The 27,272-nt window shown below is 35.4% G+C and overlaps 1 long non-coding RNA gene across 2 annotated transcripts; it reads left to right on the forward strand.

The window, feature by feature from the left end:
* On the forward strand, positions 1 to 26,814 carry LOC308193954. 2 transcript variants are annotated; one of them, XR_013950109.1, is made up of 4 exons: positions 1 to 180; positions 22,967 to 23,005; positions 25,224 to 25,324; positions 25,971 to 26,814. It is a non-coding gene; the product is annotated as an uncharacterized lncRNA (long non-coding RNA). The 2 variants fall into 2 exon arrangements; XR_013950110.1 differs by lacking the exon at positions 22,967 to 23,005.
* Positions 26,815 to 27,272: the final 458 nt, after the last annotated feature.

Consider the following 27,272-nt stretch of genomic DNA (forward strand, 5'->3'; position numbering starts at 1 on the left):
TCCTGAGCTTCGCTGGGCGTGGCTGATAGGGGAGCAAACTGCAATTTGAGTCTGTATTAAAAGGCACATGTGTGTGTCCTGTGGAGACTCTGGGATGTTGGTAACCTGCTGTGAATTTTTGCTCTCTCTCTGAGAGTGGCTAGCGATCTTGACCTTACATTCAAGAGAAATGTTGGAGCTGTGAGTATAACAACAGAGAAAAGGGGTGCATGCTAGTAAGTTTTCTTCTATAATAATTTTTGAGGTATCAATAACAAGTCTTTTCTATATTATTTTGAATTATACTGAGTGTTAATATTATTGTAATTAAACTAGTAATATCTTGGTAGATTTTGATTAGATTGTAAAGACTTTAAATGGGCTAATGATAAATTCTTGGCTCCATGTTCTTGCCTTGCTCCCACTTGCATATAAGACTTTGAGTGTAACACTTGTGATGCAGAGTGCAACCGGGGAGTATAAAATAGAGAACAAAATTCAGGGAGAGCTTTTATGAATTTATATTTTTATTATCCTCTCAGAAGAAATACTCCTTATTTATTCTTTCTAGTTCTGAATATACGGAGATGCACTGACTGTTTTGGTATGAAAATATTGTCAGGCAGTGCCTTGGCAACCACTAAAATTACTGAAGTGTGAAGTTATCCAAAGTAGTAAAGGCCAGTTTCTTCTGAACTTTCATGTAGGACTTTGAGGTGGGAATTGCTTGCATTCATTTAGACAAGGAAAGAAGTCCTAATTAATACTGGTCACAAATGCTTATTCACTTATTCTGGAGAAAATGATCTCCCGTTAGCAATTAAGAGGTAATTAGCAGTTTCCTGACTAGAATAAACACATTGAGTCAGTAATTTTCCATTGTCAACCTCAGGGCAATTGAACTATTGCCAGTTGCAGGTGTTTAATGGTTTCCAGCCTCAAAACAGTTCACAACTTCAGAAATGGCGCTTTAAGCATCTTAACATAGAGTTGCATGTAATACATCAATTTGAGAAAAGATAGCTTTTATTTTCTGTAAGCTCTGATCAAATATCCTACAGCAGATTCAGACAATGAAGTTTACATTCCCTTCAAGTGTGCATGTGGATGGAGCACTCTATGACTGTTGCAGTAGACAAATGCTTGTGTCAATAATTACTATTTGTTTGTATGGCCCATTACAGAAGAACAGATAAAATAATCAATAAAGGGCAGATGCATATCTCTGTCTGGATCTGGGAATCTCCCCTCTCCTGGAGCCGGGGACTTTCTATTTCTATTATGCCACTAATATAGAGTAGTATCCTTATTCTTCTAATAACTTGCCAACTCTCATTAGAGTAACAGAACAGGGCTGGAAATCTCACCTATGATTTCTATTTTCTTTGGCTTATATTTGAGCAATTTTCTGCATCAAGGCAGTGAGCATGTACACTTTCAGAATAAACCAGCTTATGAGCTGCTTGATGTATTGCTTAGCTTTCAATAATGAATTTGTTAGAGATATTCTTATGTGCAGAAGGTACTTTTTTTAGACTGTTTCCAAGAAAGATAGTAACATTAATGTTAAAGTGCACAGAACAGTTAATAATAAGGAAAACACATGAGCTCCATAGGACATTGCTCCACTAATATATAAAGCAGTGAAAATAATGTTTATCTTAAAGTTTGTGGCAAACTTTTAATCAGTGTACGGGTCCTAAACTAGTTTCATAGTCTCTTGCATGCTACTTGAACTACTTACAACTGCTTCAGTACAAAACAGCTGCATCCAAAAGCAACATATAAATTTTCACCTCAAAAGTGACCACCTAAACTGAAAGCAAATTGATTCATATTTCCTTATATTAAGTATACAGACTTTTTTGGTTTTGTTTTTGTTATTACTATAGCAGTGTCCTGAATTTAATAAAAAATGGAAAAATGCAGCAACAACGTAAGAGGTCATGCAATGTATAGCATGACAGAGCAAAGAAGTTGAAGTAGTCATGTGATTAAAAAATAAAAAACCCAAAAGCTGTATTACTATATTCAACACGTAAAATACTGTCACTGTGCATATGATTATCCAACAGGAAAATAACTTCTTTAGATGACTTAGCAGGACTGTGTTCCAAACAGCATCTTGACTGCTTCATGAGGTGGTGTTGGGGAAGACAGGATCGCAGGTTTAAAAATAAAGCGTGTTTCATGTAACATGCATTAAATGCATTTTAATCTCATCACATCTATCCAAGAGAGACGAAAATATAAATCTCTCTCTCTATATAATCTGTACCTAGCTATTTATCTATACATCTACATTCCCATATCTCAGCCAGGGACTATTAAGAGCACAGGAGAGTAGAACTTGAAAACTCCAGAAATTTGAAACACAGAAAGCCTGTTGGAAACTGAAAAAATATTTTAAAATATAGATTTTAACATTCCAGCAACCAATTTATTCCCTTTACATTTCCAGTTTTCTAGAATGTCTTCGTATCAAGTATAAGAATTGCACAATTAGTAGAAATTACCTAATAACCTCAATTTTGATTTTTTTTTTTGTGTGTGTGAAATCATTATTTTCCCAACACTAATGAAACCACAGGTTATTTCATTTCACATAATTTCTATTTTGGTAATCAGAATAATACAGAAGGTCATAAACATAAAGAAGGGATAGCTACGGGATCATTGTCAGGAACATTATCCCTAGAAGTCTGAGATGGCTGCTGGTATGTAATTTTGCCAGTGCTTGTTGTTCCGATGCTTTCTACTAGAGGGTGTTAATCAAACTGCCTATGTGACCAAGTGACATCCAGGGGAAGTACCCATGCAAAAAAAGATTCTTATTGAAAAACTTCATTTCAGTAAGGTTTTCTAGATATGTTACACTTGCTCACACTGGATGATACAGAGTGAAGTTTTGAAGAAACTAAGAATTTGAAAAAATAAGGTGGGAGGTGTAGGGGGGAAGCAATCCAAGCCTACACCTGGTATTTGTGAAGCTCAGCCAGGCAAATGGCCTGCTGAAGGTCTTTCAGCATCTTCCTCACAGAAGAAAAGCACACTTTTCCTTGGGAAGTGCCACATGCAGATCTGCACCCATACCAGAGCTCTGCTGCTACATGAGCTGGTCAGTGCCTATGAACCTCTGCAGTCTGCCTCAAATGCAAAGGGATTGGGTTAACTGTAGGTGAGTGAGCATATCTGCACGGCAGCAGTAACCTATTCAAATAGAAATAACTGAAATTAGGTTTGGGATATTGGAATTTCAGATGTTTAACTCAGATACAATATTTAATAAAGAGAGACCCACATACTTGAATAGAACTGTGCAGGAAAATGCAGAAAGCTGAATAGCTACTGTGAAGACAAACAGTGGGAAAATCTTGAATGACAACAAATGCAACAAAAATGCAACAACAAAATTTTAAATTATTTTGAACTTTCTGCATTCTTTTGGCATAAAAATTTATTCCTCCTTATTTAAGGAAAGCAGTAGAGTGTATCAGGAGTACTTTTGATCCTAGAGTAGGAGAATATGAGTGAGAGGAAGAAAGTTCTATAGATGCTTAATCGATGTTATTGTATTGAGGCAGATATTAATATCTGAAAAGAGGATAACCTCTTTTTTGTTTAAATTATAGATCAAAAACGTCACTGTGACAGAAAAAAACAATTCTTACATTTAAGACTCCTTCATTTTCAATTGAGCAGTTCTGTTAAACTTAGCAAACCTTTCACAGCCCATTTATTTTATTGTTCTGTTAAGCTCATGGCATTTTTTTTAAGCAGTGATTCAAATAGCCTTTTAAACTTTCCTAAGTAGTGCATCAAGCCCATTTCTTAAGATCACCAACCATTTGCTGCTGTAAATTATGTAGTTCTGAAAGTTTACTTGCAATTTCATCCTAAAGAGATTTCTAAAAGTTTTAGAAAGAAAGCTTAAATAAAGCTCATACAGAATCAAGCATGAAGTTCATATGTACCCTGTGTGCTGTGGGGTTTGGGAAATGACCTTGTGAAACCATGCTTAGTAACAAAAATAATGAAATTTGAATGAGGGATCTTAAAAGAAAACAAAAACAAGCTTTAAGGGAGGTGGAGAGGAAAGACAACAGGGAATCCTCAGCCCACTTTTCCATAATTGTGATAAAAGGAATATCACAGAAATAATTCAGTTACCTTGTTTTCCCTGAATAGCACCTGATACTTAGACTCCCAGATACATGAACTGAATGACACATTTACTTAAGTATCTGAAGTAAAATTTGCTTCCATTTCAGTATGCCAGTGAGGAACAGAAATACAAGTGTAACAACAATTAAGGATTTGTTGCCTATGTAACTGTTACAAAATAATCTGTCTAGAAGCTTTTTCTAGTAGGGAGAAAATGTTTGTTCTGTCTAAGCTAAATCATATGCCTTACATTTTAGGGACTGAATACACAGCTGGGCAGGCCCTTAATCTGAAAGGTGGCAAGAAGAAGAATTTGTATGACTTGCAGAACTGCTATCCACTTCTGTTTTGTAGAACCCATAACAAATAGATTTGGGGAGCAATTACTTCTGCTCCAAAGCAAGAGCACTACATAGCTCATTCCTGGCAGCTGCTCGAACAGGGAAAGTGTGAAAGATCTACAGCTTCACAGTTATCTGTTCCCATGCCTTACAATCTTACTATTAGAACCAAATTATTAATCTAAATGTTCTTGGTTGATATTTTTTTAAGCCTATTAATTATTTTCCTCTCTGTTTATGATTGTAAAGAATGTTTTAAACCTCTCCTCTTGCAAGCAGACTTCTACGAGTTTAAGCTTTTATAACCTCAGACTTCTCATCTGTAGACTCAGGAGCCCCAAATCTGTCTCCATTTGGTCAGCAAAGAAAACAGACATACTCTGGCCACGCTACTAGAATAAACTGTCTTCCAACTCTTAAAAACTATATTTTTAACTATAGTTATCAGAACTTAGCTATAAGAAAAAATTAAAGAACTGGCAAGCAGACATTGGAAAAATAAGAAGGTTTGAGCAGTTAGCATGTAGTCTGGTCACAAATTATAATTAGTTCCATCTGTTCATCTGCACAGGGAGCTACATGGTAGGGAAGGTGCCATTCCTCTATTGCTTGGTTCTATCTTCATGTAGCTGCTTTGGAGAAATTCTGTACGAATTTGCGTTTTTAGACTGCTGCATTAGCAGCTGGATTGTACAGAAATCCTAAATTTAGACCTGAACATTGAAGTTTTGGCAATCTGTTGCCTGGTAGAATCAGATAGAAGGAAGTCAGAAAACAGTTTACATAACAACCTTGCAGCATCACTATCTCCTACCCTGCTTCTTAAGTCACCTTTGTTTTTATTCAGTCTGAGTGTTTCCTCGTTCAACAGCTTACTTAGAGAAGGAGGGTTTCATAAGGTAATATCTCAAAAGCTCTTTCCCCCAAACCATTTGCTCCTATGTCAGCTTCTGCTAAGTCATGTATTTATTACTACTTCCATTTCTAAACACAACCAAGAATATGTTGAAGCCACTTCTAAAACATAGCAATCAACTAAAAATGACCTGAGTACTGATTCTGGGGAATTGTCTTTGTCTTTTACTTTTTTCAGGAAGTTCATAACACATTTCATGTTCTGCACTCTGATAGAATGCCAAATATCAGATTATTTCCTCAATAATGAACAAATTCCAGTATTTGGGCCTGAATTACCATCTTTCTCTGATATTATTCTTTTTCTTTGTTTCAGCCTTCAAATAATGCGATTACCTACAACCTCAATTGACTAAACAAGTACTATACGAGCTACAAAATTACTGCTCAGTTTCTTGCATGTATTTCTCATTTTCACAACTCTGACTGTAATAGACATCAGTTTTAAAAAACAGACTAACTGCAACTATTTCTATTTGACAAACAGCTATACCAGACTTCCTCCAACTGTCTAACAGTATGTGCTGCTTTGACAACTGTAATGTACATATACATATTTATTTCACTATGTATAGCTGCATGCATTAGGGTGAAAGAAGCTGATATGGATAGGTTCTTACTGTGCTTACCAAACCTCCTGCCATCATCTGTCTACAACCCACCTTCACTCTCTGTCTTAATCCCCTGTAGCCCTTGAAATAACTCACTCTGCTTTTGGTTTTAGTGTGGCTAGCCCAAACTGAAAAGCATGAAAAATGTGCTAAAGAGCCTATGTTTCTGTGTACCAAAGAAGAGGAATTGTTTGCACACACTCTTGAAAAGAAAAAACAGAGCTGCGTGCATTGAAGTTTTCAGTGGTGCTTGCAACTAAAATATGTATAGCAGTTTTAGGAAGTGCTATAATGTTAGTAATCCAAAACTGAAGTTGTTCTGGCAGCACCAAAAAGAAAAATTGAGGTATGAATGGGAAAAGTCATTCATATTTCCAGGCTTCTTGAAAGTAAGATTATGACAGAAGAAGCTAGCAGCCAAGCCTATTAAAATCAGTATTATTCTGAACAAAATTTAGGATACTTAATCTAAATTATGCCTGTAATACAATTCTCCATAATCCAAGTTCTGCTCTTGCCAGGTTTTATTTGCACTGGATTTATGAAACATAAACCAAGTATTATCCACTGTAAATGTTCTTCTGTGCTTTGTTCTCTGAGTCTTTCACTTTAAGTTTCATAAAACAGCTACCATTGAAGACCTTTTGTTATTCCTGGTATTCCGTCTGATGAAACAATTTAACAGCAAAGCTTAAAAGTGCTTGGATTGGGAATATTATATTATTTCTCAAAAATAATGTAATTTAGCACCAAGTCTCAGGTCCCAAATTTCATGGAATTCAGTTTTACTTCAGCAGTTTTTTTCCTTAAATGTGAAGGTTTGCAAAGGTTTTAGAGAGATCTATAGAGAGGTTGAAGCGTTGCCTGTCCTACAACCTCACATCGATCTTTGCTCTCTCTCTTCATTCAGTAAAATTCTCACTTTTAAAGAGCAAAAATGGAAAGCTCTTCTCAGCTGAAACTTGGGAGGCTCACTTCCAGAAGAAAAGCAGTCACTTGAAGCCTAATTGTTTTCACCCGACAGGATGAAGGTGTGAAATGTGGAAAAACACACACTCCTACTTGATTTAATCTAACTAGTAGTGCTAAAACCACCAAGGGGTGGCAGCATGAGCTTCCACTTGGACAAACAGTTGGCACTAACTACACAGGCTGCAAAGGTGGTTCTGTGTACTGTTATCTTGTCTTACTGCTGCTGTTTCTCCCGTGTTAGGAGGTTATCACTTCCACAGCTGTTTATGATATCTGTAACGCTCTGTAATGTAACAGGAAGACTGTACACAATGCTTTGCAACTGGTAACTGCCAGTCTGCGTTTTGATCTTAAATGTCAAAATAACTCCTACTATGCGACTCAGAAGATTTCTTTTCACCAGAGGTGAAACTGGGGCAAGAAGCTTTTATTAACCACTTTATTAAGTGGCTATGGAACAAAAAGGTGTAAAAAGTTTTCATTATTTTGCTGAAGTTTCTAAGTTTCAAGCACTAAGCAAAGCAAGATACATTTTCCATATACTTTCACATCCCTCCCTGGTTTCCCATCAATACGGAAAGTCCCTGGACCATATGCAGCATCACTGTAACTCAGAAGACTATTACTAGGAGAATCACATCTCTGTCTTTTCAAAGAGGTTAAATAAATATCATCCATCAAATTGATGCCAATGGAGAGTCATTGCCGGTAATCTTGTGGGACACTTTAAATGTGGTTCCTCGAAGCAAAATAATTGCCTTCACTTCAGAAAGGAAGCAGTGGACAGAGAGTACTAACTCTCCCAAGACATACCCATAACTTTAGAAAGAGAGCTCAGTCATGGCACGTACCAGAACTCAGTTGTGACATGTGACAATGCAGTTCAGGGAAGCCTCAGGCAATGTGCCGCCCAGGGAAGCTACAACATATTTCCAGCCCAGCTTTGCTGGTTCTTTATTCCACTGCTTTATGTTTTTATTTCTTTTTATAGATTGATGAACCCATCTGAGGAAAATACAAGCACCCTGTTATGACTCACTTTATGTATATTTTATTCTCATTGATTTTTACTTTGTTCTTCATCTTTCTCTTTTCAATGTATTTTCTTTTTATCTCCATATACCCATTTTCCTCTCATGGCAAAATTCTTTCTTTCGTGGCATCCATCATTTCTATATATTTTGTTTGAGTGCTATTTTTTCTTTTATTTTGTCTTTTAACGTTCCTAGATATTAGCTTCCCCACGTTTATGACCCTTGGTCATAAAGTCACTTATCATAGAACCATAGAATATCCAGAGTTGGAAGGGACCCACAAGGATCATTCAGTTTCTCGTGCTTATCACAAAAGCCATTACCAGTTTTTATTAATCACATACACATAATCAAATTCCCAATATATTTGTTAAGGCAGTCTTATTTTTTAAGTTAGGATTTCTCTTTCACTAGTCAAAGTATTCGGTCTGAGTGAAGCTTAGCTCTCACAGTCAAGACAGTCTTTGGCAATCTCAGCATTTTCTTACTACTTTTGCCCCAGTGCCTTATAGTATGGGTATCGGCCTTCACCTGTACATTTCAATTCTTTTCTTGCTGGCCTATATATATATTGTGAATGAGAAAAAGACAGAGTGATAGAACAAGACATGTTCTATCACTATAGATCTATGTTGCTGACGTGCAAGACTTTATTATTCTAGAAATGATTTGCAACCTAAGAAACTGTTCATAAAAGGCATCGAATGATTATTTATCTGTCAGAGATGGTTTCATAAATGTTGATAAACATTCATGAAGTTTGAGAAGTAATGTTTTGTGGTTGTTTTTTGTGGATTTTGTTATTTGTCTGTAATGCACTCTCCAAGGTGAATGTTAATCCTTGGGAAATTCCCGTTTCCTCAATTATTCTTGCTTGATTGTGTAAAAGCCATTTAAAACATGACACAGTTTGGAGCAGACTTTCTTAGCAGCTTTTTGTTTATTTATTTATTTTTTAAATGGAAGCAATATTCTCCTGAACTTCCTCTAATTTTCTGTGAGGAAAACACACATGAATTCCTGCATATGATTAAGAAATTTGTGCATGTTTTCACAAATCTAAACATGTATGAATTTTTATTGAATATCATGCAACATGTGTTCTTGCACGGAACTAACGTGGGAAGAAAAAGGCATGAAAATTCTTCCAAAGACAACAGTGTCAGACATAATATGCATTTATTTCAGCCCTGATTTGCAACTGGGATTTTCATATGTCCTATGTGTTTGTTCAGATGTAAACATTTGTGTGCCACTTTTGATACTTCCCCTTGGCTCTGAAATTGAAAATAACATTCAGGAGAAAGATGATATCAGGCAAAAGACCAAACTTGTGTGTGTTTTTAGTATTTTCTCTCTGAAAAGATGTCATGAGAGAAAAACAATACTAAAATCAAATGTTGAATTTTCCTGTATTAGCAACTTATTCTCGGTTTGCTTTCTGATTTTCTATTATACTATTTTTACTCTGTTTAGGTAAAACAAAATGCTCAAGATGTATTAGTAAGGAAAATGATTATTCTGGGACAATCCAAGGAAATGCATCTGTACTTGTAGTTTCATTAGGTCCAAAAATAGGAAATGTTTTCATCTAAGTAGATAAGGCATTTCAGTTTGAATTAAATGGGAGATCTCAAAAGTAGTAACAATATTCTATATATCATGACATTACGTAAAGAGCAAACCAAAACAAATATAAAGAATGTTATGAAGACTAAAGTTTAAAATGAAACTTCAAATCTCTGGGTTTTGATTTGAAAATTAAAAATTATGAAAATTTTCTTTGTGTTTCCATTTTAAGTCAATATGATTTTACGCAATCTCTGAAAGCTTGTCACAAAAAGTTTTGATGAAAATTTTCTGCTTGCCTCAGCTGAAAGAGATACTCATCCTGCAGGAAGAAGAAATAAATCACACTGAATCACAGAATTGTAGGGGTTGAGGAAGGGACCTCAAGAGATCATCGGGTCCAACGCCCTGCCAAAGCAGGTTCCCTAGATCAGGTTGCCCAGGTAGGCATCCAGACAGGTCTTGAATATCTCCAGAGAAGGAGACTCCACAACCTCCCTGGGCAGCCTGTTCCAGTGCTCCTTCACCCTCACCATGAAGAAGTTCTTTTGCATGTTGGTGCGGAACTTCCTGTGCTCCATTTTTTGGCCATTGCCCCTTGTCCTGTCCCCACTGAAAAGACCACTAAAGGTAAGGGCAAGCACACAGAATGTCAAAAACAACTGGCTTGGTTCACATTTTCATGAATTCTAGCTCATCCAGTACAGAACAGGGATGATGCCAAACTGCTTGATACAGTCTGAGTATTTATTATTTAACATTGAATATTATTTATAGTGCCTAGGGAAGCTTTCAGACTAAAAATGAAGGCTCTTGATGTACTCAGAAAATATGTATCAAAGTAATACAGATAATTAACATACATTGAATATCCCAGATTTCCTTTTGGGTGCTTTTTGTTCCAGACTTGTTTTCAAGTTCAATAAACTATTTTTATTGACAAATTAAAAAAAATAAATCATAAATTTCAGCTGTGGGCTTCTGGTGGGACAAGCTGTTATATGAGAGCTGTTAGTGATATGAAACCAGTCATAAAAAATTTCTACATCTGTCAGTAGAACTTTTCCTCATTAGACTTCCCAAATGATAAATATCTTTCCTTGTAGATTCCTTACAGTAGTGACGGCTGGTACTAAGTTCTTCTGACATCTTCTGGACTGTTTTATACTAGAGGCTATCTATTATTATTTAATGATGCCATGACTTAATTTTTCCGTGCTTTCAAACCTTTGGAAGACAGCTTGAGCTAGGCCAAAAAAAGATGCATTTTGCTCTCTACATTGCTCATGGACAGAGAAAAATGAAGCAGGCTGAGTTCAAAGATTTGGTGAGGGAACTGTGAAGTTGAACAGAAGTGTATACAATAGTTTAAGTTATATTGGAGGAAAAACAATCATTCACTAAACCTTTTTTTTTTTTTTTTTTTTTAATTTAGATACAGGGTTAGAGCCAGAACATAAGCTCAGGTTCATTGTAAATATTAATTCATGGCAGCTGATCTGTTAAATATGTTTGCCAAATAGTTTAGCCATTGAGATCTGCCCCTAAAGACAATTCAACCTCATCTGATGAGACAGGATCTGGTCTCTGTTACAGCTGAATAAATCTGGTTAAAATCTGTTGAAGTTGACAGTATCACTCAGAATTGCAAGGGCTTATTCTATCACTTCTGCTAGTTCCAAAAAGCAAACTGGCACATAGTTAGCCACTAATTTCTGAGGCTGACTGAAAAAATAAATTCATACTGTTATCTGATAGTTTTTTGGTGCTTAGCAGTATCATATCACCCATGGCTACATATTCTGCTTTCCTATTAATTATAAGTAGGAAAGCAAACACTGATGATACAAGTACTGATAAATGAGGACACAAGTATCAGCCAAATCTGATTTGAAATTGTTACTTGAATTAACTGTTACTGTACTATCCTGGACTGTCAATTGAAGTCTCCTACCTAAAAAAGGTAGCTTTACTTGGTAACTAAGAGTTGTCTCTGTCTGTGTATGTTTCTATTCCAGTGCCAGGCAGCAAAGCATCTGAGGTTCTGCCATTTTTTTGCTGCTAAAATGATACATGATGCACTTCATCTAATTATTTAATTAGGATTCTGTAAGCTGTCTAGCTTCTCCTATCACTGCTAGAAAAGAACAAATATTTTTATTTTGAAGTATTCTTATGATTTGTAATATTTTCGTTTTAAATGTTGATTAAGTAATCTTGCACATAAAATGCTTAATAACTATTCCCCACTAAGGCCAAAACAAGATAGAGACTCTAGCATCACAAAAAACTATATTTGGCTGTGGATCTATTTAACGCAGTCCCAACACAGTATTAGTTCTGTATATTCAAAATAACTATTTGTAAAGACATTGTTTAGGAGAAACTTATGCCAGGCTAATTCACAATGTGTACTGCCTCCTTCCAGAAACACAGGCAAACATAAATATTCCTCATGCACTCAGTCAGGCCTGTGACCTGATCCTCAGGAGATGATCTGTGTACATTAAATCACTGCAGTGAGTGGGGCTTCACAGAGACATAGTGGTTGCCTTTTAATATTAGAGCTTTAGTCAGATGATGGCTTTAAAATAACAAGAGGAATCCCTTTGTTCCCTAAAAACCTTACCAGTACAAATGAAAACAGGCTGCCGTAGATCTGCAGGGATTGCCACCTTCTCAAATGATAGAAAATATAATGGAGAGAGAGAATAACTCTCAATAAGTATTGCTTACTGTGAATAAAGTTGCAGGATATGTTCAGAAGCAACATGAGTAGAAATCTATTAATTAATAAGATAGCGGTAATCAAAGAGAATATCTTACTGAGAACTAAAGATTGTCTCAATTGTCTTAATTAATGTATTTTATGACCAAAGGGTAATTATATTTGCGTAAATATTATTTTATATGAGCTTTTTACCTTTACAGGAATGGTCATTCAGTTGCACAAATCTTTGTCTTCTTTATACCTATGGATATTAATCTGAAGCTTTATGTTGATGATTATAGCACCAAAAGGACAAAACTGAGACCAAGGCACCAGCCCTCTAAGGACTACACACTCACTTGAAGAAGAGACAGGCTATGGGTCATAAAATGGACAATTTAAATAGACAAAGTAAACACCCAGGAGAAGCAGTGGCTTTCCTAGGTCACACAGCAGGTCAGCGCAATGTGAGGATGTGAGTCTCCAGACTCAGTCATATTATGCACTCTGCCACCAGTTTTACTCAGCTCATCTTTATTAAATTGGGATTTAGTTATGTTAGACTTCCAGCTGTTTTTCGTACTTCTCCCAACTGCAGTTAAGTTGGAAATCTGACCTTGAGATAACTAATTATTTTCAGTTTGCACCTATGTGCTGGGATGCATAAAGACACGTTATGATCCATGCATGCCTTTCTTTCTGCAGTATCTGTTGTTTTCTAGACTGATAGAAAACTGACAAATGGTTTTATTTAATATGAGCATTACATGAGAATATATATGCTATTCTTTATATTTCTTTTTGTGCAAAATGAGTTGAAATAAAATAAAAGGTAACCAGGCAGATTACTGTCCTTAGTGTGGGTATAGTGAGCTTTATTCTCCTTATCATTTTTTCACTGACAGGCTACTGTTTCCCAAAAGGTTTGATTAGGCTTTTAATTAACTTGAGCTGGAGGTGATGTGACCTCTAATTAAGTTTAATTTTGTTTCTCCTGGCAGTATAATAATGAACTTATTCAAATGAGACTTACAGATCAACAAACGCCAAACAAGTCAGCAACTCATAATGAGTTGCCAGTAAATGTGAAACGGGTTTAAAAATAAGTTTTTAGTCTTCAGATTAATCTGGTTTTGTGAGCAGAAATTGAGTCAAATTCTCATCATAAATATGTCAGTACTCTGTACAAATCCTTGTAACTCCCCAATTAATATCAGTTGAGTAGCTGGCCTGCTAAATAATACAATGATATTTCAAAAAGAAATTTCACTCATTTTGTAATATCTACCTATGTCCATTTACTTTCTTTTAATACTTAAACTGGGTATAAATTTAAAAAACGCACATGAGGAAGTTTAATCTGCAAGGCACAAAATCATAGGCAGAAAAGGAAAAATGAGAAATCCTCTTCTATTGTTAAGTCTTAAAACCGTTGTCACTGCAGGTACCTGACAGCCAAGTGAGGCTGGCTGCCTAGTTCATGGGCTCTGCAAATTGTATCATTCACTAATGTATTTCTTTGTGCCAATTCTTTTTATGGTGATTATTTTCTCTATAATAACGCCTAGGCATCCCAAGGAAAATGAAGTTCCCATGTTTCTGTGTAATGATTGACAGTCTATACCTCAACAACTTTAAATTCTCGATAGATGTTATTTCTGAGCCAGATAGAAGGAACAAAATATTATTTTCAAGGGTGATGAAGATTGACTTTTCCAGGAGCACAATGAAGCCTGTGGGAGTTTCAGGAAAAGAACTTTTAGATCTTAGAGGAAAAGCCAAATTCTAAATTACAAGATTCTTCTTCTTTTTCTAATCTCTATTTAACAAGCGCCTAGGTTGTTTCAGGCAGGAAAAGTTTATATAACAATTAACAGATCAGTATTTCAGAATTAATACAGATGTCTCCACAATAACAACCCTGGTGAATGATGAATGTTATTTTGACTGTGATGCTGGAACTGAATGAAATTTAAGGAAAAATCATTAAAAGAGTGGACATTTCAGATTATTTCCAAACTTGTATACTTTTTTTTTTATTTTTAATTTTTTTACCTGAAGACTTTTCACTTGCACTACCTTGCATGCACAAATATTTTCACTGGAAAAAAGGTCACAAGGTTTTGGTGTATTTTCAATGTAAATTTGGTGTGTGTGAAATTCTCCAAAATATTGGGTAGGAAAAGTTCAGTTTTATGTGTAAATGTTCCCCTCCACCCTCCCCCCTACCCCTCCTGAATGAATTTAGATAGTTCTCTTCAGTTAAACTCTTACAGGTTTCTTTCAAGTTTTGTATTATGAAGAATGTAAATTAAGTTACCTTATACTTTAAACCAGCTAAAATACATAGAAGGTAGAATTATATGATAGAGAAGCACATTTAAATTCAGCCTTAAAGCTTGCCTTTAAAAACTGCCCCACTCTTCCAGGCAACATAATTTAGTTAGGGCTATATTTTCTTGCTTCAAGATGATGTTATTTTTACTATTCCACTGTGTTTCTAAATGCTTTCTACCATAACATTTGACTCCTGGTTATTCAGAATAAACTACTGTGTACAGAATTATATATATATATATATCTTTTTTTTTCAGAATGTACATTTTTTATCTAGACAGCTGCACTAAATGGACCTGTATTATGGAGACAAAATGCAAATACAATTCTTTCTGTCTTTCAAAATAATTTCAGAGGACAAGAACAGGGAAAATATTTTGTCATTTAATAGAGTTACTTTGCTTGTGTCATGTCTCATTTTGCTTACTGAAATAGTATGCTGCTGAGTGTTGTCGCACAAAGTATTTAAGATGCCTGTTATCCTAGTATTCTGGCTGTTTGTTTTCAAAATGAAACAATTGGTGTCTAGTGATAACTTCCATTAAGCATTTGGAATGTGCTGAGGATAAATCTCAATAAGCCATAACAAGGTCCTATGCTCTTGCACTGAAAGTGAAAGAAATTATATTTTTGGAAAGGAAACTTTGAATATGTCCAAATAGATAGAAAATTGATTTTGTTTGAAAAGACAATATGCATGGGCAAGCAATAAAAATTAGAGTTGTGCTACCTGTAATCACTTTACAACAAAGGAATTTTCATTGTCTCTAAAATAGAACATACTATAAATTCATAAGTATTGCACTTTTGGCCTTGATTTCTGTTAAGTGACTGAAATGCTTTAGAGCTTCCTTTAATAAAATAAATAAAACCAGGATGCTATTATAAGAATAGACTTGTGCATCATACCACTTGATGCCAATATAAACAAAGCTTTTAAAACAAAAGAAACTTCCTAAAGCACAGCTTCTTGCAAAGATATTGGTATAAAATATAAATCCTAACATTTTAATTCTTACTATTAGATCACTGAAGTCTTCTGTGTGCTTTTAAAATATTAGCTCTGGTTATTACTCTGTTTTTAGTAAAGTTTTCCTTTATCTTCTAAATTTTTACAATTCCAAAGTTTCTTATAAAAATGTGTACGAACATAAGAAACTTAAATGTCATCAATTTGCTCTGTAAATTAGTGCACTATTAAGTGAGTGGGAGAACTCCCTCACTAGAGTCTTAATATTATGGATCATTCACACATGCATGATTTGTTTAGAATATTTAACTGTTGTGGACAATGGTTTGTCCTCAGTTTCATTTCAAGAAAGTCACCTAATATTTTCAAAGGCTTAACAGATGCGATTGAAAAGGGAGAGCTAAAAAAGATGATTCAGAATTTGTGCTGCAGTGCTCTCTAGAGATTCTTTTATTCTCCACTGGCTTTAGGCTTTTAGTCTAGGGAAAGCAGAATCTTGATTTAAATGTTGCTTGAGCCTCCAGTTACATAGGGTAAAGGGAAAAAAATGAAAGAAATTTGTTATGGGGCAATTACATGTGCTGTTACTTTTTTCTTTTGAAGACTCTCTAAGCTGTACCATTTTTTTAAATATAAAAACAATGCAAGAATTAAAAGAAACTGGCATCAAAATTTAAAGCATTATTTCATAAGAACTGAAGTGAAACAACAGGCTTTTTTTTTTTTTTTTCTAAAAATTAGAAGGACAAATTTTCCTTTCAATTCCTTTCTTCCTCGGAGTTATGAAAAATGATGTTTAATTATTTCAGATGCCATTCTGATGTTATTAGACTTTTTTTTTCTTTTTTTCCCTTGGTACAGTGTGCTGTGCATGCAGTATGGTTAACATTTTTATGGAAGTAAATTGCATTCTGTAAACTGAATACCTCTGTGCTCTTTCATTGTGCTTATAACCTGTAGTGGCTTGCTATGTGGCTTCTTGCTGTTTTCAGCCAAGAAAAGATGAACTACCTGAACTTTAGAACATGGACTTTGATTCTGAGCTAAGTTTTGAAAGGTCAAATGCTAATTTTATTCTAGTATTCAGGAATCAGTGTCACAGACATGTCATTGCTGGCAGGTGATCTCATGGTATGAGAATTATGACAGGCTTGTCAAATGGTACAATTGAAAAAAACATTAATAAGTCTGTCTTCAGTCAATGAGAGCACCTGGTACAAGTAATCCCCTTCTATTAGTGATAATAGCTGATCATTGTTTGTACTGAAGTTATTTTTGCTATAGTGATAAGGTTTCTGTTATGCGTATCTAAGATTTTTATGACAGAATTAAAATTTGAGGAAGTGTCATTGCAGATTATCAGACCGTGATAATATGTAATGTTAACATCATTTTTCATTTGTGATTGTTGCATTCTAACTGCTGCTCAGCAAAGCATGAGTGTGACATGAGTACTACTATTTCTCTTACTGATCCCATCTCTCTCTCTTTCTCTTCTCCCCCTCCCTGAGTAGAAGGGAGAGGGATCTAGAAAGTCTATCTACTAAAGGAGAAATAAGCAAGTGCCAAAAGTTTAATAACAGAAGAATTGCTAACCCAGGGAAGGAGATTCTGGACAACTATTCATTCTATTGTACAACATTACAGCTATCTCATATGCCTTGCTGATACAAACTACGCATCCCATATTGGAAAAGAAACTTAACTGAGGTAGGAGTGAGTTTAACAAGAATGTTGAGACCTACATTACAAAACCTATAGTAAGAAAACAAGGGATTGCTTGAAGAAGCTAAGCAAATTCAGGGCAATTGAAGTTAAACTCTACATTGTGTGTAATTACCCAGAGGAGCTATTGCTACTACACAGGATTAAGGATTGTTGCACTTGGTTTTTCGACTCTTGTGTGCTATAATCAGCTTGGCACAGAGATTTTTTTATTTATTTTTTCCTTTCTGGTATATGTCTGTAATTCAAAATAAAGAATCATCACCTACTTTTATACAGCTGTTTTTCCATAATCACAAATGAAATGAAACACAAGATTCTAATATTAGTGCCACATCCCTTCTGTATTTTTCCCCTTCAATTCCCAGGTCTTTACCAGCTGGAGATAGTAAAGCATGCTCATCTGCTGCCAGCTTGGTTTCCAGCAGGTATCAGGGAAGTGCTTAAGTGCTTAACTTTGCAGAACTACCTCCCTCTTCTAATTTCTACAATTGTTGTTCTGTTTGTCTAAAAACTTTGAAGCATGAAGAGAATTAATCTTCTTACAAAAAATGTGAGATGCCAGGAAGCCTTCTCCATATCTCTACACTTGCACATTTTACTACCTTTGAAAATGTACCCGAGTGTAAAACAATTCAGCACACCGTATCTCAGCAATGTAGGTTATAGTTTCAAAGTGTGTCTCATGTTCTGACATGTTTATGCATTTTAGTTTTTAAATCCATGTCTGCTGAGGCATTATCAAAAATATTTTCCCATTTACTACTGGAAGGTATTTTTTCCTTTTATTTTTGTCTGTCCAAGTCGAGGGCCATGCTGCTACATGGCATATTATTAAGGCAGGCACAGGAGAAATGGTGGTGTTTTGACAGCTGCCTCAGGTCCCTCAGACTTGATCCAAGGTGACACGCTGTATAGCAATAAAGGTAAAGGCTTCAGGTACACTGCCACTTTTTTGTTCATGAGAAATGTTTTATCCAGGTAGAAAACAGAAAGTACACTTCTCTGTTCCTTTCTCAGCTGAGCAGATATTTCTGCTTCATTTCATTGTTCAGTCTTTTTCACTAGTTTAAAACAGTGAACAGTATTAACTCCCATTTTATCTTATTCTTTACATTATATGAAGTGGGAATTACTTAAAAATAATATTAATAATAAAAATCTTATAATTCAAATGTAAACACCTCAGGCTTTTAACATCCAGTTAATCCTATTGACAGCAACAGGCACAATTTAGCAGCATGACAAGAAAATCCATTTTGCATCAGTGGTTGCTACTAGGAAATCCTGTCCCATTCCTGATTCATGACAGTGAAAAATCCTCTTTTGAGGGCATTACTTGATTTCCAATTTAATGTAAATCTTTGTCTAAAAATTCTACAAGTACTTCTTTGTTTAAACAATATCATCGCTTTAATGTCAGTGTTATTAAGAGATTACTTTTGAATATGTAAAACCAGATATTTATAATTTCATTTTCTTTACTTGGAGTCCTTGATCCTGTAATTGTTTCATAGTTTCCATGAAAAAAAAAAAACAACAAAAAACAACAAAAACACAAATAAACAAAAAACAGAACCAAAACCCTGCCCACTGAAAAAGTATTATTCTTACTCTTCTCTCCTTTCTGACCCCCCTCCCCCCCCATTTTTCATGCTTCATTTTCAAGATGCAGCAAAATGTTTATAAACTTCTTTTAACGATAGCACTGTTTTTCATCTTTGTTTCTAATTTTGATTGCCAGTTCTGAAGCAGCCACAGTGTGGTTAACAATAAGTAATGAGCAAACATTAATGCTTGAGTCCCAGCTATGCTCACATCATGTTTTTACTTAATCACAATTTATTTAAGACAAAATACATGTGCTATGGGACAGTTTTAATGATTAAGTTTGTCTTCAAGGGCTTTAGGTAGCAACAATCCTTTCCTTTCTCCCACAAAGAAGTAAAGTAAAACAGAAATCAGTTTGCAGTCCAAATTCCCTTAGCTTTTCAAATACAAACAATCTGTTTTCAGAACTTCATGGGGAAAATAACACAACTTCATCAGAAAAATAGTAGGTGCAAGTGTGTATATATGCATATCCATACAAACACACAGATGTGAGTGAACACATTTATGGGTACATGTATGTAAATGCATACACAAACAGTTCTACAAAGCTTCTGCATGTCATGCTTCCTTCAGCCCCCAACTGAAGGCCTCTCCTTGCTTTCCCACTTCTGAAAGCACAAGTTGGGCTTCTTAAGTCTGGCAGTGAGCTGACAGAAGAGCTCTCAAAGCCCAAAGAGAAGTTGCTCACATATTAATCACCAAAGGACAATCCACTAACTCATGGAAAAAAGGGAGATTTAAAAAATATAAATTAAATTTGATATTAAAAGAGACTATATGAGGCTAACCCAGGATTTCCCTGCGCAGAGGTATATGTGTTATTGCTACTCTTCAAAGGTCAGAGGAATCAACTGTATAAGAAAGCAATAAAGTGTATCAGAAGCCCATTTAACTGGCACTTGGTAGGCAGACAGGAATAACTAGGAAATTTTTTACAAGTAAACATAGTTTGTGATATGTTAGAACTTAAGGAGGATTTTATTATCTTTTGTCTGAAAAGATTTCCCCTTTCTCTGTTTGTACTACATACCTAGGACATTATTTTCTGGATGGAAAAAATCTGGATCATAAAAGCAAAGGCAGTATTCTCTCCTGGTATTTTAAGAAATGATTATATCTCAAGGGAACAGAATCACATTGGATGATTAGTGTATGTAGGAAATCGATAGCTTGATTGAAAAGCTTCCATCTTTTTTGGTCAGTTAAAATTCAGCTGAACGTTATCAGTAGACACATTATTGACCTTAAGATGAATTTCTGAGATAGTAAAAAGCATACCCACTTAAAAATGTGTAAACAGCAGATGAACAGCAATATTCCTTTTTGATCTCAAGAGATGCTCATGATTTTTAGTAAGAAAAAATACTATTTGAGAATCTCCTTAATGTATTAATATGCTCTTTCAAAAGGGAAGTTATGGAGTAAGGAGAAGGTAAGACAAAGGTGACGTAATATAAAGACTTGGATAATACATAGAACGGATGAAAATAAAAGATAGGCCCTGCAATGTCATTTATCTATTTAAAATCAAAGGCATTTTACCAGATTAGTATGAAAAGAAATATCTGTATATTACAGATGGTTTAGCAGCATGCTGTGTTAGCTTGTCCTAAACTTCAGGAATTTATTTTTTCTCCCAAAGGTTATTACATACAATACAGTTCTACAATGTAGACATGCTTTAATTCTTTGTGTTGCTGGAGACTGCTGTTTCCTAGGACTACTTTCTCTTTACCCACCATTGCATTAGATTTACTTTTGATCATCAGCAGAAGAAAAATACATCGGAGGAACTCAGAAAACACTATCACATGAGTTGCCAAGACATCAGTAAGCAAAGTATTTCAAAGTATTGAGGCAGAGGACTAACTTTCATGCTACAAAGAATCTACGTTTGTCTAATTTAAGTGCCAGTTGCTCAGTGCTTTAGATGACACTTCTTGGGCCAATGGAGATTCAAGGGGGCTGCTTAAAAGCTGCCAGTGCAACAGCTAGCTAGGGGGTCATTCATGTCCTTGCAGCATCCCACATCAATGAAAAATCAAGATGGGTCTTAAAAAATTAAGTTTAAATCCTTTCTTTTGCTCATTTCCAAATGTCATTTGGTGACAATGGCTAAGATCTGTGACAGAAGAAATTAGTACAGTCTTTATGTACTTTGAAATGTACTTTGAATGCTATAGGTTTCTCTATATATTGAATATGTGTGTATATATATATATATATACAAACTTATATGTCGAACAGATGACAGCAACGCATTACGAAGCTCTAAACACCAGTGGGTTTTATCTAAGTGAAATACTACTTTTTGGAGTAATTCACATTTAGGTATTTCATTTTATTTTTTATTTATTTCATTATTAGATAGCTACTTTATTTGAACTCAGACTTACAGCAGTGAAGTAGGTGGTCAGAATCCTCCCTTACTGTCACAATTTTGTGCACAATATTCGATAACTGTACCTATTTATTTTAACTTACCTCAAATTCCTAAGGCTCTATTCAAAGAGATTGCCTCCAGGTTAAGTGCTGGAATATTAGTAGCTTATACAGGGGAAAAAAAGATCTCCTTTTCTTAGAGGGTCTTTGCCTCATACAAATACATTATTTTTAAAGTGCTTGTATTATTCTTAACTCAGTGAAAGCTAGTTCATCTGCAATCATTTAGTAAGGTACAATGATCATTTTCAAATTTAGTTGAGGGGAAATCACACTGTGAATATGAAATATCTGGCCTTACCCATGTAACACGCTAAAATTTTTAAGCTAGAGTGAAATCGAACATCTAACATCTTGATTTAAACAGAACAACTTAAAAACAATTTATCATATAACTGCATATGTTTTCATATTGCAGTTTTCCTCTCCTTGCTATAGCATTATATTGAACTTCTAGCATTAATTTACCCGCTTTTAGCTAAATGCACTCCTTTTTCTTTGAGTACCGAGGCTGCTTTATCAGAACACTTCAAAAATAAGCACTTTGAAAAGTAATATATAGATCACTAAGCTTGCTCTTTGGTATCCTAAATAAACTAAGCTTCTTAGATGCCTCCCTGTAAGGCATATTTTTATTATCTCAGAAGGTCCTTATAGTTTATTCCTGAACCATATTGTTTTAGTCCTGCCATTGTGAATTTAACATAAATGACAGTTGATTGGTATTTCAGTAATGAAGTGACTACTGATCCACAGAGGGAAGGATATTTCACTAAGCACTAATTGTAACAAGGAGGTGACATGACCTGTGAAATGTTGTCAAATAGAGTATCAAAACCAGAAATAAATAATTCTCAGTGAACTTTCATGCATTCTGTTCATCTTTTCTTTTTTTCTTTTTCTTCTTTTATAATTAAAAAACAATAGATTACTTGGCAGTTGACTGAGGTAACACATAGCAGCTCAACAAACCAATCATCATGTTTTAACCTTCTATTAACTGACTTTATTGTCAGCTACCTAGTCTCTGACTCCTCCTGTGGAATTCGTTCCCACAACAGATTGTAGAGGCCAACAGTACAAATGGTGTTGCTGGAAGCTAGGACTTTTATCAGGAAAAGGAATACTTTATATACAACTTCTGCAATTTATTTATTTATTTATTTATTTATTTATTTGCTGCTATTGCAGATAAGTACTGCAGATGAGGCTATGCAGACAGCTGATCTGATTCAGAAGGGCCCTTGTTCAAATTTGTATTCACAGTAACTCTTAGATTTATGATCACTGTGTTCCTCTGGTCTCATGTGAGGTTACTTTTACTATTTTGATTCTGCTCTTTTATTTCATCTAATGTTGTATTTTAGTTTTCACATCTGGATTTTGCCATGTTATCTCATTTCAGTTTCTCCCCTAGGCCTGATCTTTGTCATAAGAACTACAGTTTTGTATAGCTATACAAGTCAGCATGAATTTTATTAATGCCAAGTGTAGCATCATAATAATGAACTTCCTAAACAGTAAATTATACTAAAGCATTTTTGTTTGTTTTCTCTTCGATTTTTTTTTTTCTATGTGTATAGGCACAACTAAATTTTGGCTGATCAGGAAATTCCATCGTTGTAAGTGTTTTCTTTTTCCACATTCCTAAACCTGTGATTAATCCTTTTTTTTTTTTTTGTTATCAGTTTATCTGATCAGTGGATACTTCTGGCTACATAATGTACTCCCACTTATCAAACCTTCTCCCATGAAAACGGTTACCTTTTTTGTTAGATACTGGTGTCATCTTCCTGGGACAGCTTACACAGAAGGAAAGTTCTTGCTGTTGTAGCAGGAGGATTTTGTGAGGCTCCATAATGTATCAGACCAGGACTTCCAGGCAGCCATAACCAACTTATGGTTATCTGAAAAGAAAATTTCACTTTGAAATGTTAGTGCTATCATTCTTTTTATCATAAAGAACTGAACAAAATCAATTCTAGGTATAGAAATAATTTAATAATGTTTACTTCCTCCAAACTGAGAACTGTACTCTGCCATATGATCTAGATCCATCAGACTATAGAAAGGCCTTGCAGTCAATATTCTTCCTTAAAACCAGAATTTGCCTGATTGAGACGCTTGATTCCTACTTTGAACCTTTTAGTTTAACAGTTACAAAGAGAGGCCTCTAATCTATACTGTTCAGCTGCCAAGATAGCCTTACTTCTGAGAGTGGTGGCTAGATGAAACATGAACCCCTTTTTCAATATTCCAACCAGCTTCCTATTTTTGGTTTTGTTACATTCATACTTCTTATCCTATTGGTGGTGGGGTTTTTTTCTTTTTTTTTTTTTTTTTTTTTTTTTTTCCAATGCCTTCTTCCAGACCTCACTATTGCAGGTCTTCATCTAAGTTACTTCTGTGTTCCCACTTCAACATAGTCTTGTGACTGGAGAGGCTTCTCCCACTTTATGACAGCTTAATAATACAAACTGTAAATTCAGAAGAGTTTGTCTGTCTTCTAAAAGATTCATTGGCACCCAATATGTTCAGTATTTAAGATCTCATACCACAGATAAAACATACAAATCAACCTGGGAAAAAGACTGAAAATAGTTAATAACCACTGTGTTTAAAATATGACATATTTTAAAATCATCATTCTCACTTGACATGACTAGTTCATTAGCCATTAAGAGCCCAAAGTACATTTTCAGAAGCAATTTACTATTTAGAATATGTAAGAAATTCAACAGATTTAGAATCACTGTTAATTTTTAGAAGACGCTATATCTGAATGTTCAATTCTTTCAAAAAATTTTGATATAATTACTGAACAAAACAAAGTATGATTCAGTGCCAGTTTTCAGGAGATGCATAAGGTACACTAAACCTGTATTCATGAAAAACTCCCTTGCTCATCGAACATAATATTGCTGTTTGCTGTGTAACATGGAGAACACTTACAGAGTTCAGATAGGCTAACTTATAAAAGATCAGCTCAAATAAAGACAGTGAAGCACTCGTGCATAGTCTCAATTCAATAATTTATTTCCAGTAATAAGACACAATTAAAGACATGACTCCATAAAAAAGTAAAGTACTGCAATGTAAAGCTTGCCAGAACAGCAAACAGGGCATCCCAGTCATCATAATGCAAATATATATGAGCTTAAGTTTTTCATGCTGCAGAAGTAGTCATCCTGTCAAACACCTTGCCTGTAGAGAGCAACAATAAATTGCCAATATGATAATAACCCCTACTATTTTTCTGAAAGAAAATTTTCCTAAGTTTCTCAGTCATATCTCGAAGTGTAACAGAAGTTTACCATACTGTAAGTTACTTTCAACCTGGGAATAAAGGAAATGAAGTATGAACACAATTGTAATGCACCAGCTCTACTGTTGGTGGTTTGGTTTTGTACTTTTCTATAGCAACCAGAAATCATTCACAAACCTTTAATTCGGGCATTTCCCATGAAATAGCTGGCAAGTCTTCTAATCACGAGTGTGGAAGCACAGACAGGGATGAGACTTCCAGGTCCAAGCCTGAACACGCAGATGAAATAAGTCTCGATGTGCACATTTCAACAAAGGTGTTATGATATTTGGAAGGAGGAGTGGTAGGAAAAAGAATTTGCTGGATACTCATTATAACATCTGGATTGGGAAACAAGTGTACTTTGAACAGGCAGTTATTTTGAGAAGCCTCTCTGACGTCCTTGATGAAAGAGTAGCTTTGTTTGTAAATATATGCTCAGAAATCTGATGTTTCTGGTGGCTACTGGTATTGTTTATCCAGATGGACTGAGGAGTAAGTCTTATTAAACCATATACAGCTATTCTACTCTTCAGGTAAAGGATGAAAAACCTGCAGATGAGTTGATGTTCTTTCCACCCACGCTGTCCAGTAGGCAAGATTCCAGCATGAAGAGGAGCACCCTGAACACAAGCTGGTATCTGTGCATATTGTATCATCAGAAGCACCATCTTCCTCTTAACGTTCTGTGAAAAACAGCTCTTAGAAAAGAGGAAAGGTGTATTTGAACATCAGTTTACTAGCTTAATATGTAAGATTTTGTTGGGGCTGAGGAAGAAAGATAAAGGCTATATATAGCCTGGTAAAAAAACAGGATAACCTAGACAAGATACTAAAGGATACCCATCGTCTGGTAAAGAAGGTAGGATGAATAAAATACCATGAGACCTCAGTAAAACATTCTTGTTGGGAATATGCATCAAATTTGTTGCCATATTTTTAGACAAGGGAAAGAAAACAACAAATTTATCAATCAATGCAGAAATGAGTCTGACTCTCAATAAGCAGTTAAAATAGAAGTTACAGATATTAGGGTTATTAAAGTATTTATATCATGACAGTGGCAATACTTAGAAGGAAAATAAAGTACTAAGCAGAGAGGGCAGCTCCTGATTAGCAACACTTGAGCTAAATAGTTCTCGACTTACATCTGCCCTTCTGCTACCAAGAAGCAAATTGGACTTTTGTCTCTGACCTCTTTTCAGTAAGGTACTCTTTCCTGCTGAGGATTCCCATTTTATGCCTTTCAAGAGCAATTCAATATATTTTTTTCTTGCCTGTAGGAGTCCTTGCTTGATCCTGTAGTGGCTAGCCACTGAAACGCTCCTGAACTCTACTTGAAGACATTGGAGAAAGAAAAGCTGAACAAGATGTATCTAAGGAAGATTTAACAAGTGACACGCTGAGGGGGGGGACTCAATTGCCATTGTTATGCCTGCGACATCCTCATTTGTCTCCAGCTGCTTTCTCAGCAGGGAACACGGCTTTTTGTTTTGTGTCGTATCTGCTAGCCCTGTGATGGTCTCCTGGACACCATAACGCATCTCAAATGACACAAGACACATATGAACATATACCTGAGCCCTATTCATTATGTCTTTAAGAGAATTTTGTATTCAAGAGGTACAGAATGTGTAAGAAACCTTTGCTTGTGCACCAGTTCTTCTAGCTTGAAGAAACAGGCATTTAGGGTAAAGTGAATGAAAAAAAATCCCCATGAATTTCTTGGGTAATTCTTTGACTTTTCAGTATAGGATTGCAGCAACTGCCTGGTTAGTGAGGGTTTTATCTGAGTTTTTACTGTAAGCTTGGTGGTTGGTTTCTTATCTGAAATTTGGCAAATAATAACTATTGTGCTGTAGTAAACAAGCCTAAAAAATGGACTGAGAAATAATGCTAACTGGGCCCTACTTCTCCAGTCAGGCGTATATTCAGAATCATTATTTTGCATAAAGAAATTCACCTATCCAATATAATTCAATTTTCCAGGGAAAATCAGTTCTGTGACCTAGATAGTAATAAACAGAACCCTGTGCATGCATTAGCCTCTGAACAACAGTTAAGGCCACAATAAATTTTGCACTTACAGAGAAACTGAATCTACTCTTTCTCATGAAAAATTCAGACTTCATGCTGGAGGCTGGCATGGGGGGGGGGGGCAGAGGGGGAGGGAGTGACACTTTTTTTTTTTTCCCTTTTTAATATGTAGAAGTGTAATAGGAGACAGAGCTTTGTACAGCACAGAATTTCATTAATACCAGTACTTTGCAGTTTTTGCTCAGGGCTGTTGAATCTATTCACTTGGGATCCTGAGCAATGGTGCCAGAATAGTGCCACACAGAAAAAACAGGTGTACTTGATATATTCCTTTAATATTGCTCAACATGAGATGCTATGGAATTTGTACAACAAAAGAAGTAAAACATGATCTTGGTTCAGGCAGCACTATCTGCCATTCTCATCTCCGCTCTAGCAGGTGTAGAAGTGTCCAGAGCGGTTTGCTGCCTGTGGGTTATGGCTCCACTAAGTGGGCATCACCCCTGGAGAGGAGAAGCCCAGAAGTACAGGCTGTTTTGAAGCTTAGC

Source organism: Anser brachyrhynchus, assembly GCF_964034855.1.
Source record: "Anser brachyrhynchus genome assembly, chromosome: 4".
In the NCBI taxonomy this organism is placed as follows: Eukaryota; Metazoa; Chordata; class Aves; order Anseriformes; family Anatidae; genus Anser; species Anser brachyrhynchus.